Source organism: Manis javanica, chromosome 1 (assembly GCF_040802235.1).
Source record: "Manis javanica isolate MJ-LG chromosome 1, MJ_LKY, whole genome shotgun sequence".
NCBI classification, from domain to species: Eukaryota; Metazoa; Chordata; class Mammalia; order Pholidota; family Manidae; genus Manis; species Manis javanica.
Window position 1 is genome coordinate 23,425,899 of NC_133156.1, and position 14,363 is coordinate 23,440,261.

At 41.9% G+C, this 14,363-nt stretch overlaps 1 protein-coding gene across 6 annotated transcripts in view; it reads right to left on the bottom strand.

Annotated features, from left to right (window-relative positions):
* Positions 1–1,945: 1,945 nt before the first annotated feature.
* The window catches only part of LOC140848053 (transmembrane and coiled-coil domain-containing protein 5A-like), a 180,328-nt gene continuing 167,910 nt past the window's right edge, over positions 1,946–14,363 (bottom strand). For 2 of the 6 annotated variants that reach the window (XM_073230256.1, XM_073230244.1), the window contains one exon: positions 2,907–7,109. The gene's annotated coding sequence lies outside the window, so the exon portion shown is untranslated. Of the gene's footprint in view, positions 2,803–2,904; positions 7,110–14,363 lie in introns of those variants that run through there. The other 4 variants (XM_073230236.1, XM_073230248.1, XM_073230241.1 and 1 more) reach the window with 3 other exon arrangements.

The window sequence follows — 14,363 nt, forward strand, 5'->3', positions numbered from 1 at the left end:
AATGAGCACGGTGAGCAAGCAGAGCCCAAACTGAATGATGAACGATACTCATACTCCCAAGAATTAGTTATATTGAGATTACATATTCTGTGGAGTCTACTCTGTCTCATAAAACAAGGAAATGTGCATTTTAGAAATTTTCCCATTAAAAATGAGTTACAAAATTTCAAAGGTTTAAAGATAGCAGAATAAACTTGTCCATCCAGTAATTCTCATTTGCTAAGATCTGGATTATGGAATGCTTTAAATAAAATACTGTGTAGATTGCGTTGGGGTTTATGTAAATAGTGTCTCCTTTTTAAAAGTCATTTATCCTCTTGCGCCTGTTCACCTCCTCTGCATACACCAAGTGCTGCTTTTGATGCATGTAAGTTTTTAATTCAGCATAAACTTCCCTTATCTATTTTATTTTTAATTGCAAACTCTTTTTCTTGTTTAGTCTCTCTCCTCTTTTTCTCCCTTTCCCTGTGGAAGCTATGGTCACGGTAGAGACAAATTGTCTACCTGGTGAATATTCTTTATTATGAGTCGCAGTGTGCATATTATCTCTCTGAGAAAAAAAAAGAGTCTACTGCATTCTGTGTGGCTCTCTGCTGCCTTCTGTACACGAACCTGAGAATTTGAGCTTGAAGAGACCATACAAATTACCTGGCCTATTCAATTTTGTAGGTGAGGAAATTGTGGCCCTAAGATGTTAACTTTTTCTAAGATTGCACTGTTGTCATCTGGAGGCACTAGGAACATGATGTCATTTCTCCAGCTCTAGTCCCAGGTTTGTCTCTCCAAAAATTCCCAGGCTCCCACTTTTCTTGTTGATGATAATATGCACTGAAAGCTCTATTTGCTTGAGGAGACGGGAGTAAAGTGGGTAGTGGGAGGGGAGCTGGGTGAATATTGCTTGTCCATCTCCAGAACATTGTGAGGATACGTTAATCTTTGAGGTACAAGAGTTATATTTCCTCAAGGGGAAGAAACGTAAAGCATTAATAAAAATCAAATATGGTTTGCCTAACCACAATATGGTTAACATCCATATGTGAAATATGGAATGCAAGAGTTACAAGCATTCAGAAATAACCTCTTTTCTTCCCTTAGCCCTTATTAGATTGGCAAGCTACAGAATTTTAACATATTCTTCAATCTCCCCAAGACTATGACTATGAACATTTCCAGCAGTATTGTAAATATGTAAACAAAATGCTGTGGGGAAATGTTCTCTTTTTCAGAAAGTGCATACAAGATGTCTACCATGGAGCTTACTCCAAATCCAAAACAACAGATAGACACACACAGCTGTCCTTTTTCCTGGCCCATGACGCCATCACAGCTTCCTAGTGTACCAGAACTCAAGGGTAGCGCCTCAACTTCCCCAGGTTTCCTTCTGTGTTCCTCAGTGGCTCCCGGGAGCTCACCACCTCCTAGTGAGAATGCAACATTGCTGGGGAAGGCATCCGGGCAACTGGTGTAAAACTTTGGTACAAAGGCTATTCTGAAGTTCGCACAGAACAGCCTCATTCAGACACTCAAACACACCTGCTTAGGCAGCAGCCGCCCTTCAGTCCTCATGCAGTGCCGGGCAGGGCCGCTGCGGCCCACGCTGTGAGCAGGCAGGAGCTGCCTGGAGCTCCTTCTGCACCCTTGGCCTCTGTGGTGACCTGGCGCCCTCCAGTATTCCCACTACTAGAAAGCGGACTTTGAAGAGGTAGGGAAGTTGCTTAGCTTAATGAGATATTACAAGTAAAAATCAGTGGTTCAGCTCAAACCATGCTTATGGAAGAAATTCTGAATAGGAGCTTGGATACAGAAAGAAATTTGAGAATGATCTACATTCAGGCTGAAATATAAAGAAACTCGGGGGCTTATGGATGACCTGAGGTGGAAAAAAAACAAGAACAGTTGTCATGAGAAAGACAGCATTAGCTGTTTCCTAAAAGGCAGTTTGGCTGAGCTGAAAATCCATTAAATCAATCAGCTGTCACGTTCTGAGTTCAAAAGTGAGACTTTTATTTGCTTAATTGTCCTTGAACTCCATGCTTTTAAACTGGGAATCTCACTCATTTATTTAACACTTAAAAAATCGACTTCACTTCCAAAAGACCTAAATCTTTGCCTGTCCTCTTCATCCCATCTGCATGTACTTAAAATTTTCTTTCCTTTCCAGAAGCCTTAGAAAAGTGAAGGAGGGGGAAGACAAAGGCAGATTTAACAATTAGCATCTTAAGTAAAAAAATTGATAGCAGCTTTTATCCATCCAAACTTCTGCATCCACAGCTGAAACAGACTGAGTGCTTTCAGGTCCTCTGAACAGCTTTTGATGCCCTGTGAGAGAAGGATGCTGATGTGGCCAGCTCACTGACCTGGGTTGGGTGCTTAATGGGACTAGGGGAAGAGGTGACCCAGTCATCAATCGTTCCAGAAGCATTTGAATCTACTACTGTGGTGCTGGGACTCCTATCCCTGCCTGCCACCCGCTTCTGTGCTTCTCAGTCTGAATAAGCCTCCACCCCATTCTTCAACAGATACTTATTGAGCAACTATTATGTGCCAAGCATTATTCTAGGTCCCCACCTTCATGAATGTACATTCTAATTGGAAGAGAGAGAAATAGTAATATCTCATTATACCTCAGCATATTATTATTCCTTAATACAAATTTAAAAAAATGACGAGATGATGTGAAAGACAGAGAGTGGCTTTGCTGGGCATCAAAAGGGACAATCAGAGAAAGCCCCTAAGACCACTTAATATTGTGTCAGCGCCTTTCCTCTGAGATGCTCCAACTCAGAAACCAGGTCTTCATTCCTGTCAGAAGAAATGAAAAACGTTTTAGAAGAGTATTCAGATATACAATAGTATGCAAGTAGGTACACTTAGAATATAAACACCAAGAGAACATAAGAAAGCTGGAAAAGAAGAATCACTATTCTAAACAGACTATGTGGTGAAGTTTTGCAAACGGCCTCCATTCCTTAAAAGATCCTTGATGCTGCCCCCTTTCACCCTAAGGAATGAGAGGTTTGCTGCAAATTTACCAGGGGAGGTTTGGTGTCTTTGCAAGATCTCCAGGAAATGCTGCTATCACCTTCTGCCCCTAAAGACATGGTGCCCCATGAAGAAATGAGATGAGGTGTAGTTTGAAGGCAGGTAAGTGGCTGCAGGGCCATCAGAGGTGTAGCAGGACCTTGTCGTAGTCTTGCATGGGCCAAATAGTCTGAGCATTCCCCTTAGTATTCCCAAAACTTGAGGAAAATACAGTTCCCAAGAGGAGAAAAGTTGTTTTCTTTGATTATTGAACCCTCATGATGGAAGTTTGGTTCTAATTTGTTCCAACTATGCTTTGTTTCCAGTCTTATACTTGACATCGATTTTTTTCTAACATTTTTTTCTTTTTGATCCTAAATAGCTCAGAAAGGGAAATATGGTACTAATCATGCAAGCTTGATACACCGACCCCAGGCTTCAAGGCATCTCCTTCCTCTAAATCTGGGGAGAGTCGGGGGCAGGAGGCTTCAGGAATATTCAGCAATAAGCACTCAAGCCCCCTGTCCACTCCCCTCAACACAGTGCACTCCACAGATCTGCACATGTCCTTTGTCACACAATTGTGACTGTCATCAGGACAGAGTCACTAAAAAGGAGGAGGTTCTCATGTTTAGTCCCATCATTTGTGTCAATACATCCTCTTGATTTTTTTCCCATCCTATTGATTTTTAACAGGAACAAATAAAAAGCAGAATAGGTAAAATAATACTTCCTTCTGGACCTTTCTTGCTAAGAAGTGGGATATGTGACAGAAGCAGATCAGTCATAGAGTAAGATTTCCCAGACAGAGGAGACATGAGACCCGGAGGTGAGAGGAAGCATGTCTGCGGAACTGCAGAAAGTGCTTTAGAGCCGTGGGCTGGACGGGGAATGGGGGAAGGGGGACGGGAAAGCCTAAGAAATACTCAGAGGCCAGATCACGAAAAACAAGGGCAAAAGCTCTGTTAGGGGCTTTGGTATTTATCCTAAGGGTGACAGGTAGATAAATTAAATGACTTCAAGTGGAAATATCATTTCACTCATGTCTGTGGTGAAGCTTTGAAAAAGTCATGGTTGGAGGCTGTCATAGAAATCCGGAGTCAGAGATGGTGAAGTTGCTTAAACTAAGGGTTTAGTGGTTCGTGACACTGGTTTATGCTACGAGGCTCCTTCACCTACCACCTAGGTGATCCCTGCAAAGTGCTTAACCTATGTACACCTCATTTTCCTGTCTGTAAAAGTGAGAATAGCTCTTGCGTTCACTGAAGCTTACCCAGTGGTATGAGGAATAAATAAGGAAACACATTGAAAGCACTTAGTAGAGAACCTGGTACATAACAAAGGTCCAGCAAATGTTCACAGATGTTATGTAATGGTCATAGAAATGGAGACAACTGAGGAGAGGCAAGAGATATTGAGAAGAATGAATGAATAGAACTAGTAACAGATTGCTAAAGTGGGACGAGGTAGAACCGGAAGCCAAGGTGAATGCTCTGGTGTCTAAGTGGGCAGTTGACTCAATGGCACTGTAGATTACGGTGGCTCAGAAAGAGAAAAACAGCTAAGGTGTTGGTATGTATGCATAGGAGGGTTAACGGAGGTGCTTGATTCTGTTTTTGATATGTTGAGTTTGAAGGTGATTCTGAGACTCCCAAGTGGAAAGACCCAATAAACATTGGTTGGACATATTTAGAAAGATCTGAGCTGGAGCTCGCGATTTGGGAGTCATTCGTTGAGTCCAAGAGGGTGAATGCAATCACCCAGGAACACACATAAAGTATATAAAGGAAGACCAAGGATAGAAGATATGTATGAAACGGACAGCACTTCCCTTCTCATGCCACTTATCACCCTTTGTTGTAATTGATTGTTTGATGTCTCTGCCACATAACTCCATTAGACTGCAGGCTCCTTCAGGGCCATGATCATGTCTAACTTGCTCACCATTGTATCTCCAAAGAGAATTGTCTATCTGGCACACAACCCCACTCGATAAACATCTTCACTTGAATTATTAAATTACAGGCATTCTTCAAAGCCAAAGAAATGATATTAAGTACAATATATAGCAGGAAGATGCCACCAAAGGCCCTTGAAATTCTGAACATAAAGACGATCAATACTACAGCAATATGCATATTGTATTACGGAGTTTATAATAATGAGGTATATGAGAAGTTGGTAAATTAAAGTTGAATGACCACTCTAAGATGGACTATGAGGGAAGGATGAACAGAATGTGTTTATTGGATGATGATGATGATGACAATGCTATGCAAAAAATGAGACAGAATGACAGTGTCATTAAGAATAGGATAGTCATCTGTATCCTGTGATTCAAGTCCAGTCCCATCTGGTGGCAGATCTCTTTCTGATCCAGTAATTCTGAGGCAGTGCAGACTTACACAGTGGACATCCTAGGCCAATACTGAAATTGCTCTTTTTCATGCATTTGCGTGTTCATTCCACATATATTCATTGAGCTCCTTACTCTACGTCAGGACCCAGAGTGAATGAGACATCACGCTTCCTCTGCCTAAGAGGAACTAGTATACCACCTAAGTGCTATATAAAGAAATGTAAACAAACTAACAAGCTATAATACTGATTTTATAATCTGGATATAGGACACGGTCAAAATTCCTTTTCAAGGTCGACAGTGACCCCCATGTTGCCAGACTAGTCAATTCCAATTGACCAATCACTAACGTTTGGAACATTGATCACTCCCTATTTGTAATACTTTATTCCCTTGGCTCCCCAGTTTGATTACTACCTTATTGCCTGCTCCTCTTAATCTCCTTCAGTGCTTCTTCCTCACCTCCATGACCTCCAAACATTGGAGTGCCTCAAGACTTAGTGCTTGGACTTCTTCTCTATCTGTACTCATCTCCTTGGTGATCTCATCTGTCTTGGTTTTAAATACTGTCTGTATACTGAATTCCTTTAAATCTATATCTCAAGCCTGACATTTTCCCCTAATCTCCAGGTCATGTAACCAAATCTTGAATTGATATCTCTTGGCTGTCTGCTAGTCATCTCAAGTTTTACATGTCCAAAATCCAACTCCTGGCTGTCCATCCGAAACCAGCCCTTCTTGCCATCTTCCCATCTTAGTAATAGCACCTTGATCCTCCTAGTTGCTCAGGCGAAAATGCTTGGACTCATCTGTGACTCCTGTCTTTCTCCAACACCACACAGCCAATTCAGAAGATCTTTAGGTCTTAATGTCACATTATGTCCAGGATCTACTTTGTCCATGATACGGGCATCTCTTACTTGGACAACTGCAAGAATTCCTAACTGTTCTCCCTGCTTCTGCGCCTGCCTTTCTGTAGCCTTTTTTTAATACAGAAACCAAACGACATGTTAGGTCACTCTTCCAGCCAACCCTTGTTCTCCATCTCACTCAGAGAAAAAGCCGGAGTCCTTATAAAGCCGTCTTCTCTCTCAGACCTCAGATCCTCCCTTGCTTGCTCTTTTTTAGTCAAACCAGCTTCCCTGATGTTTCTCAAACACGCCATCCACTTGTTTGTTCCTTCAGCTTGGAACAGTTTCTCCCAGATAGCTGACCTTTACCTCCTTCAGATTTTCCTTCAGATGCCAAGTTCAGAGAGGCACAGTTGGTCCTGTGAACCAGTACCAGCAGAGGCCAGCTCCCCTCTTGGAGGCTGAGCAACTTTTCCTGGAGTCATCCGATTTGTTCCCTCTGTGATACTTAAGGACCTATCCTTTCAAATGCCTGAAAGATTATGATAGCAGTAAACAAAATCCATCTTGGGAATACCAGATTATGTCTTCCTCCTCAAATTGATGTCTTCCCAACAAAGCACAGACAGGGTGATGTGACTGGCCACACAGCCTTTTGGTCAGGGATGTGCAGGGTGGACCAGAGGGAAAGCAGGAGGAGGGGTTACCCAGTGAGCTTCACTTGTGTTCAGCTTGTGAAGAAAGAAGATCTGCCCATCCTGGGAATGTGCCTCATTAGTAAGACAATCTTTTACGTCAGAGGCTCATAAACTGTTCCATCAGAAGCCCTGCTGGGCAGCAGGCAGTCCCCAGTGAGAGCAGCAAATAGTCCCACAAATCTGAAGAGGGAAATCAGAACAGGGTTAGGTAGGCAGATTATCTAACCTTGTATTTATAGAATTTACAATTCCAGGCTAACAATTTTCCCTTTGAAAAGGATAGAAAGGGAACATTTGCTTATTGGGGAAGTATCTAAGATGATTTAAGGGCTAAATATATATTCCCAGCCCCAAGTAACCTGCCAGTATGAACCCAGAAATATGAGTAAAGTGTGAAGGCAATAAAAGCCTTTTTTAAAGTGCTTAAAATGTGCCAGGTACTGTGCAGACTATTCTATATAAATTATTTCATTGTACCTTTACAAAAAGCTCAAATTGGGTATTCTTCCCATGCAAACGGGGGGCTAAAGCTAAGGGAAATTAGGTAAATTGGCTCAGGTTGGTGGTAAATGACAGGGGCAGGTCTGTTCACCCCCAAAGCTTGTGCCTTCCACTATACCTGAAGATAGGTCAAAGGGATGTGGGCAATGTCTCCTACAGAGGAGGACAGTGAGGACAAGGCTGAGTTCCCTGCCGAACCCTTCTTTACCCTCCCAGACAGGCGTGCTCCGTTCTTCTCCAGGCACCCCTCCCATGAAGCAGCCATGGACCAGAGCCGCTAGAGGGCAGACACGCCTGAAAAGTGCCAGGCCAATGACGAACTTCATCCTGCCCATTTCCCCCTTGGTCTTCCTCAGACAGGGGCTCAGAGGCTTTCTGCATATGCAGAATAAACGGTCACACCATTTACATTTCCACAGCTTTTCACAATTTATAAATCCCTTCTAAATTCCCATTTCATTTCATCCTTGGTACACCCTCATTGAGTAGTGTGTTTTATTGTCTTCATTTTACATAAACACTTGGAGAGTTATGGGACAAATGTCTGATTTCACCATCAATACTTATCTAGATGGCAGAGACTTGCTAGAGCCCTGGAAGGTACTGATGCCTCAGGGCAGATCGGTGTGATGGGATAAACAGTCCAAAGCACAGAGTGTGGGCACTTACAGGGAGCAGCCCTGTCTTGTTCAGTCCTGAGTCCCTCATAAACAAGTGCTCAAGAAATATTAACGTAACTGATTTAAGAAAAGAGCCTCAAGAACCTATTGTGTCAAGTTCACCACCTTCAAAATTTTACACACCGGGCGACTTGGCATTACTATCCCATTTCAAAAGCAAGCTGGCTGAAGCCAAGAGAGACTCACATTAAGCCGTAAATTTTATCAGTGAACAAAGTGGGACTTGGATGTGTTTACTTTCAGAACCCTTTTCACTGTGCCTCACGATAATCACTAGATCCCGAACCCTCAAAAAGCCAAAGTCGGAAGAGCCACAACCTGACAATCCGATTCTAGGAGATTAAGTCCAGGCTCTGTCACTGACAGGCGGAGGTGTCTGTGGTGTGTCCTGCCCTCTCAGTGTAATCAGGGTTAGACAAGGCCGCTCACCTCACCTGCTTGCAGAGCTGTAGCAGAATTTGGTCACAACAAGGCATTGCAAGAGCACCCTGAAGGCTTACTGTGAAAGGAAGGTTGAGAAGAACGGATTCTGAGTTGTTAGGATGACGCACTGCAGAGTAGCTGGTAGGAACTTCTTCCACGTTATAGTGATGGTATCTGAACTACGATAATGGCAACCACAGGCTGGAAATCTCACTGGATAAAACAATACAGGAGGGAGAGTCTCATAAAGAACTAACTGCACTTAATTCTTCAACCAGATTCCAATCTTTTCACTCCAGTATCTGTGAGAAGATTCTTCAGCCGTACTTCCTAGCCGGTCCTCTGCCCGGCCAGCTTATTTTCTCTTGGGAAACCTGGTTGCTGCTTCTTCAGTTGATGCTCCTTTTGGACTGTTTCATTCTCAACACTGGCCTCCCTGACATGCTGTCTTGTGAATGCCATTAGCGCCATAGTCTTCAGCCCTGGCATCAAATCCTCCTCACCCCCACTTCTATTCCAGCCCCCAGAACCCCATGCTGTATGGAACCTTGGTCCCATTTTTCAGTAAATGAGCTCGCATATATGGGAGCCATTTTCATAGCATCAATTCAGTATCATTCAACAAATGTTGATCCAATTTTCTTTTAACAGGTATGTATTGTACACATTCTGTGTGCAAGAGTTGTGTTGGGTACATGTGAGGACCCAATGAGAATTTAAATAAGTATCATATACTCACAAAGTTTAACAATCTATTGGAAACAGGAAAAGATTAGGGCAAGATAACCCGAATAAATAATGAAAGATTAATTTTCATTGTAAGTAGAGAATGCTATAGGTCCTCCTCTGAAGGAGGATGAGATTATATCCAAATTAGAAGGATCAGGGAAATCTTTGTAAAGGGCTTGGCATTTAATAAGCATTAAAAGGGATCAAAGGGTGTTTCAAGAGAGGAAATGTCATCCTCAAGAACATATGCACAGAAAGTAAGTCTAGATTTGTGTACTGGCCCAGTGTGGCTGAAGAATGGGAAATGGGACTCTGGACAGGACGTAGGGGGCCATCCACGTGGCTTCTGGAAACACAGGCAGGGGATAAATGAAATTGACCCTTCTCAAATCAAGGGTACACTATGTTCTGACTCATCAAGTATTGAGTAATACTTGAACCATAAAATTTCTCCTGGGCGAGCTTGTGCTGGTTGGGGCTCCTTGGTCCTGTGAGAGTCACTTCCTTAACGTGTGCCTGGAACTTCTCTTCACGTTGCCCACCAGTTCATTAACCTCTCCCATGCTCCAACTCACCATAAAACTTCTACCTTTTCTTCTAAATCTTGACTCATTTCCTGGAAGAGGGTTAGTAATTTCACCTTTAATAACAGAATAGAACACCCCAGACTGTCCCTCAGAGATCACCTTCTACTCTCCCAGAGCCTCCAGACCTCCCATCTTCCACCCCGCCAGACATTTTATTCATTCTTTGTATAGAAGTGTGATTGCTAAAAATTGATTTGGTCCATTTCCCTCCACCGTTCTGATGGACAGGTCTGCATACTGTGGTTTTCCAAGTGGCAGGGCTCACTAGCACCATGGGGCTAGAAACAGAGCTCAGGAACAGCTCCAAGGCCCAGCCAGGTACTCTCAGTGCATGAAAGATCCTTTTTATGGTTAAAACCTAACATGCAGGTAGAACTCTAAACCTCAGTTCACAAACACTTTGGAGAAATCACCCAGGAGTGATCTGAACTGTGGTACCTGATGATGGATCCACTCGGTGGTGGTTTGCCATTAATTCCCTTGCTCTTGTCAAATGACAAGACTTTGGGTGATGTGAGAATTGCTACTTGCTTAGGGACTTGTTTTTACAGGGACTGAAGATAAGTTAGTAAGACATTTACAAATGGCTTTCTCAAGGTTGCTGGTGTATCCAGCATTCCTGGAGTAAGGACAGGAATGCTGAACAGATGTGGCCCCTCTGTCTGTACGCCTGTTTCCATAAGGTATTGTGAACTTGTCCATAATAGCCAGGAAACCTTGCTGAGTAAAAGCTCAGCTAATTTGCAAAAAAACTTCCATTGATTTAAAACTCAGAATTCTTTTCAAAGACTCAGAACTAAGATGTACTTTTAGGTCATGTGTAGAGGGAGAAAAAACTTTCCCAGAATAAATAACTTTGACCAGCATATTTTCCCCTTCTTTCCATCTCTGTGAATTATTTTCCCTAATTTTACATTTCTTCCTCCCATGTAATTGATTAGTCTGATGATTAGCTTAGTGTCTCAGAATTAATTAAAATTTGACTTTGGTGCTAAAAGTAATAGAAGAATGAAGAGAGGTAGTAAACATTCTGAAAATATGTAGTGGGGAGGCACTCTTTTTCTCTGGATGCATGTATTTTACCATTTCTGAAAAATCAGAATACTAAAAAGGTATAACCTAAATATGGCCATAGAAGTATGGTGACAACATAGAGACTAGGGGGTTTGAGAAATATGTAGGAAGGCTTATTTACATTCTTTTTCCTGTACTACTTAACCATAAAAATTAAACTGCCTACACATTAAGTGGGCATTTTATTTTATTTTCACCATATATTCCTTTGCTTCTCAGGTGGTTTGCCTTTGTACAGTCTGTGGTCAGGCCACGCATTAGCCATTGTTGAGTATGGGTTTTCACACACACATCTTCCAGAGCCATTTCTTATCTCTACAGTTGTGTGTCCATAAATGCCAATTGGATGCGTGAGAAGGAAGGATTTCATCATTCCCAGTTTGGCTTAAGTATGGTCTCATGAAGAGCTTGAAGCCAGACACGTGATGCCTGCCTGTCCTCAAGCCACCAGGCCTCAGGAAGATCAGATCTGTGAAACATTTCCAGTGCACGATGTTTGTTTAAACCGTCCAGGGATTAGCATATACCTTGCTCAGTTTCTTCTCGAGGATATCTAAACTCTAGTCTTTGCACCCTGTATTTTTCCTAAACAACTCAGTCATCGTGGTAAAGCAAACACACTCGGCTGGGCGTTCCTGTGCTTAGGCTTGTTTTGTCCTTGCACCCCAGCCCACAAGACAGCAGGCCAAGAACTACCAAACTCTGACCTTTAGAAGCCTAGTATTTGGCTCTGAAGCAAAGACTCTTGTGTACTGGATAATTGTGAGCATCCTGCAACTTCCCACACAGCTTCACACCACCACCAAGCGGAGGTCTGTGCCTGTCCCCCCGGTGTCCTCTGCAACACCGCCCCTCGTTCTGTGCTCGGGACTCTCGATATCATGCTGTCCGCCACCTCTAGAACTTACCCCACCAGTCATCATTTCCCTTTCCTTCCTTCTATTTTCAGTCTTTTTAGTTTTTCCTTTCCCCTTCTGATAAATGTTTCCACAATCTTAAAAATCTCCTTGCATCTAGATAATTGTAATAAATGTAAATGGAGTACAGTGCTTTACAAATTGGAAAATTTGGTCAGAGCAGATGGGATTAAAAACCACCAAGAATTCCATTCTGAGTCTAAGAAACATATCTCACATATGAAAATAAAGAGGTTGAAAATAAAAAGATGTAAAAAAGTACTCTTTTCAAACCCCAAGCAGAAGAGAGTGAACATCAGATAAAACTTTAAAACAAGAAATATTACTAGAGATAAAAAGAAGTTTCATAATAATAAAAATTTCAATTTACCAGGAAGATATAAAAAACTCTAAATCTGTATACGCTTCAATATATGATTCTAAGTTTGTATCTTTTTTTTTTTTTTTTGGTGACAATTACATGAAGAACATTATGTTTACTAGGCTCCCTCCTTCACCAAGTCCCCCCCACATACCCCTTCACAGTCACTGTCCATCTCTGTAGTGAGATGCTGTAAAATCACTACTTGTCTTCTCTGTGTTGCACATCCTCCCCTGTGCCCCCCCCCCCACACACTATACATGCTGATCTTAGTGCTCTCTTTCTTTTTCCCCGCCCTTATCCCTCCCTTCCCACCCATCCTCCCCAGTCCCTTTTTTCCCTGTGGTAACTGTTAGTCCATTCTTGGGTTCTGTGATTCTGCTGCTGTATTGTTCCTTCAGTTTTCCTTTGTTGTTCTACTCCACACATGAGTGAAATCATTTGGTACTTGTCTTTCTCTGCCTGGCTTATTTCACTGAGCATAATACCCTGTAGCTCCATCCATGTTGTTGCGAATGATAGGATCTGTTTTTTGCTTATGGCTGAGTAACATTCCATTGTGTATATGTACCACATCTTCTTTATCCATTCATCTACTGATGGACATTTAGGTTACTTCCATATCTGGCTATTGTAAATAGTGCAACGATAAACAAAGGGGTGCATCTGTCTTTTTCAAACTGGAGTGCTGCATTCTTAGGGTAAATTCCTAGAAGTGGAATTGCTGGGTCAAATGGTATTTCTATTTTGAGCATTCTGAGGAACCTCCATACTGCTTTCCACAATGGTTGAACAAATTTACATTCCCACCAGCAGTGTAGGAGGGTTCCCATTTCTCCACAACCTCGCCAACATTTGTTGTTTGTCTTTTCGATGATGGTGATCCTTACTGGTGTGAGGTGATATCTCATTGTGGTTTTAATTTGCATTTCTCTGATGACTAGCGATGTGGAGCATCTTATCATGTGTCCATTGGCTATCTGAATTTCTTCTTTGGAGAACTGTCTGTTCAGCTCCTCTGCCCATTTTTTAATTGGATTATTTGCTTTTTGTTTGTTGAGATGTGTGAGCTCTTTATATATTTTGGATGTCAATCCTTTGTCAGATCTCATTTATGAATATATTCTCCCATACTGTAGGGTACCTTTTTGCTCTATTGATGGTGTCCTTTGCTGTACAGAAGCTTTTCAGCTTGATTTCGTCCCACTTGTTCATTTTTGCTTTTGTTTCCCTTGCCCAAGGAGGTATGTTCGTGAAGAAGTAGCTCATGTTTATGTTGAAGAGATTTATACCTATGTTTTTTTCTAAGAGTTCTCTGGTTTTATGACTTACATTCAGGTCTTTGATCCATTTCAAATTTACTTTTGTCTATGGGGTTAGACAGTGATCCAGTTTCATTCTCTTACATGTAGCTGGCCAGTTTTGCCAGCACCATCTGTTGAAGAGACTGTCCTTTCCCCATTGTATGTCCATGGCTCCTTTATTGTATATTAATTGACCATGTATGTTTGGGTTATTGTCATCTCTATTCTGTTCCACTGGTCTGTGGCTCTGTTGTTGTGCCAGTACCAAATTGTCTTGATTCCTGTGGCTTTGTAGTAGAGCTTGAATTTGGGGAGCGAGATCCCCCCCCCTTTATTCTTCTTAGGATTGCTTTGGCTATTGGGGTCTTTGGTGTTTCCACATGAAATTTTGAACTATTTGTTCCAGTTCGTTGAAGAATGTTGTTTGTAATTTGATAGGGATTGCATTAAATCTGTATATAGCTTTTGGCAGGATGGCCATTTTGATGATATTAATTCTTCCTAACCAAGAGCATGGGATGAGTTTCCATTGGTTAGTGTCCTCTTCAATTTCTCTTAAGAGTGTCTTATAGTTTTCAGGGTATAGGTCTTTCACTTCCTTGGTTAGGTTTATTCCTAGGTATTTTTTTTTTTGATGCTATTGTGAATGGAATTGTTTTCCTGATTCCTCTTTCTATTAGTTTATTGTTAGAGTATAGGAAAGCTACAGATTTCTGTGTGTTAATTTTTTATCTTGCAACTTCGCTGAATTCCGATATTAGTTCTAATAGTTTTGCAGTGGCGTCTTTAGGGTTTTTTGTGTACAATATCATGTCATCTGCAAATAGTGACAGTTTGACTTCTTCTTTACCAATCTGG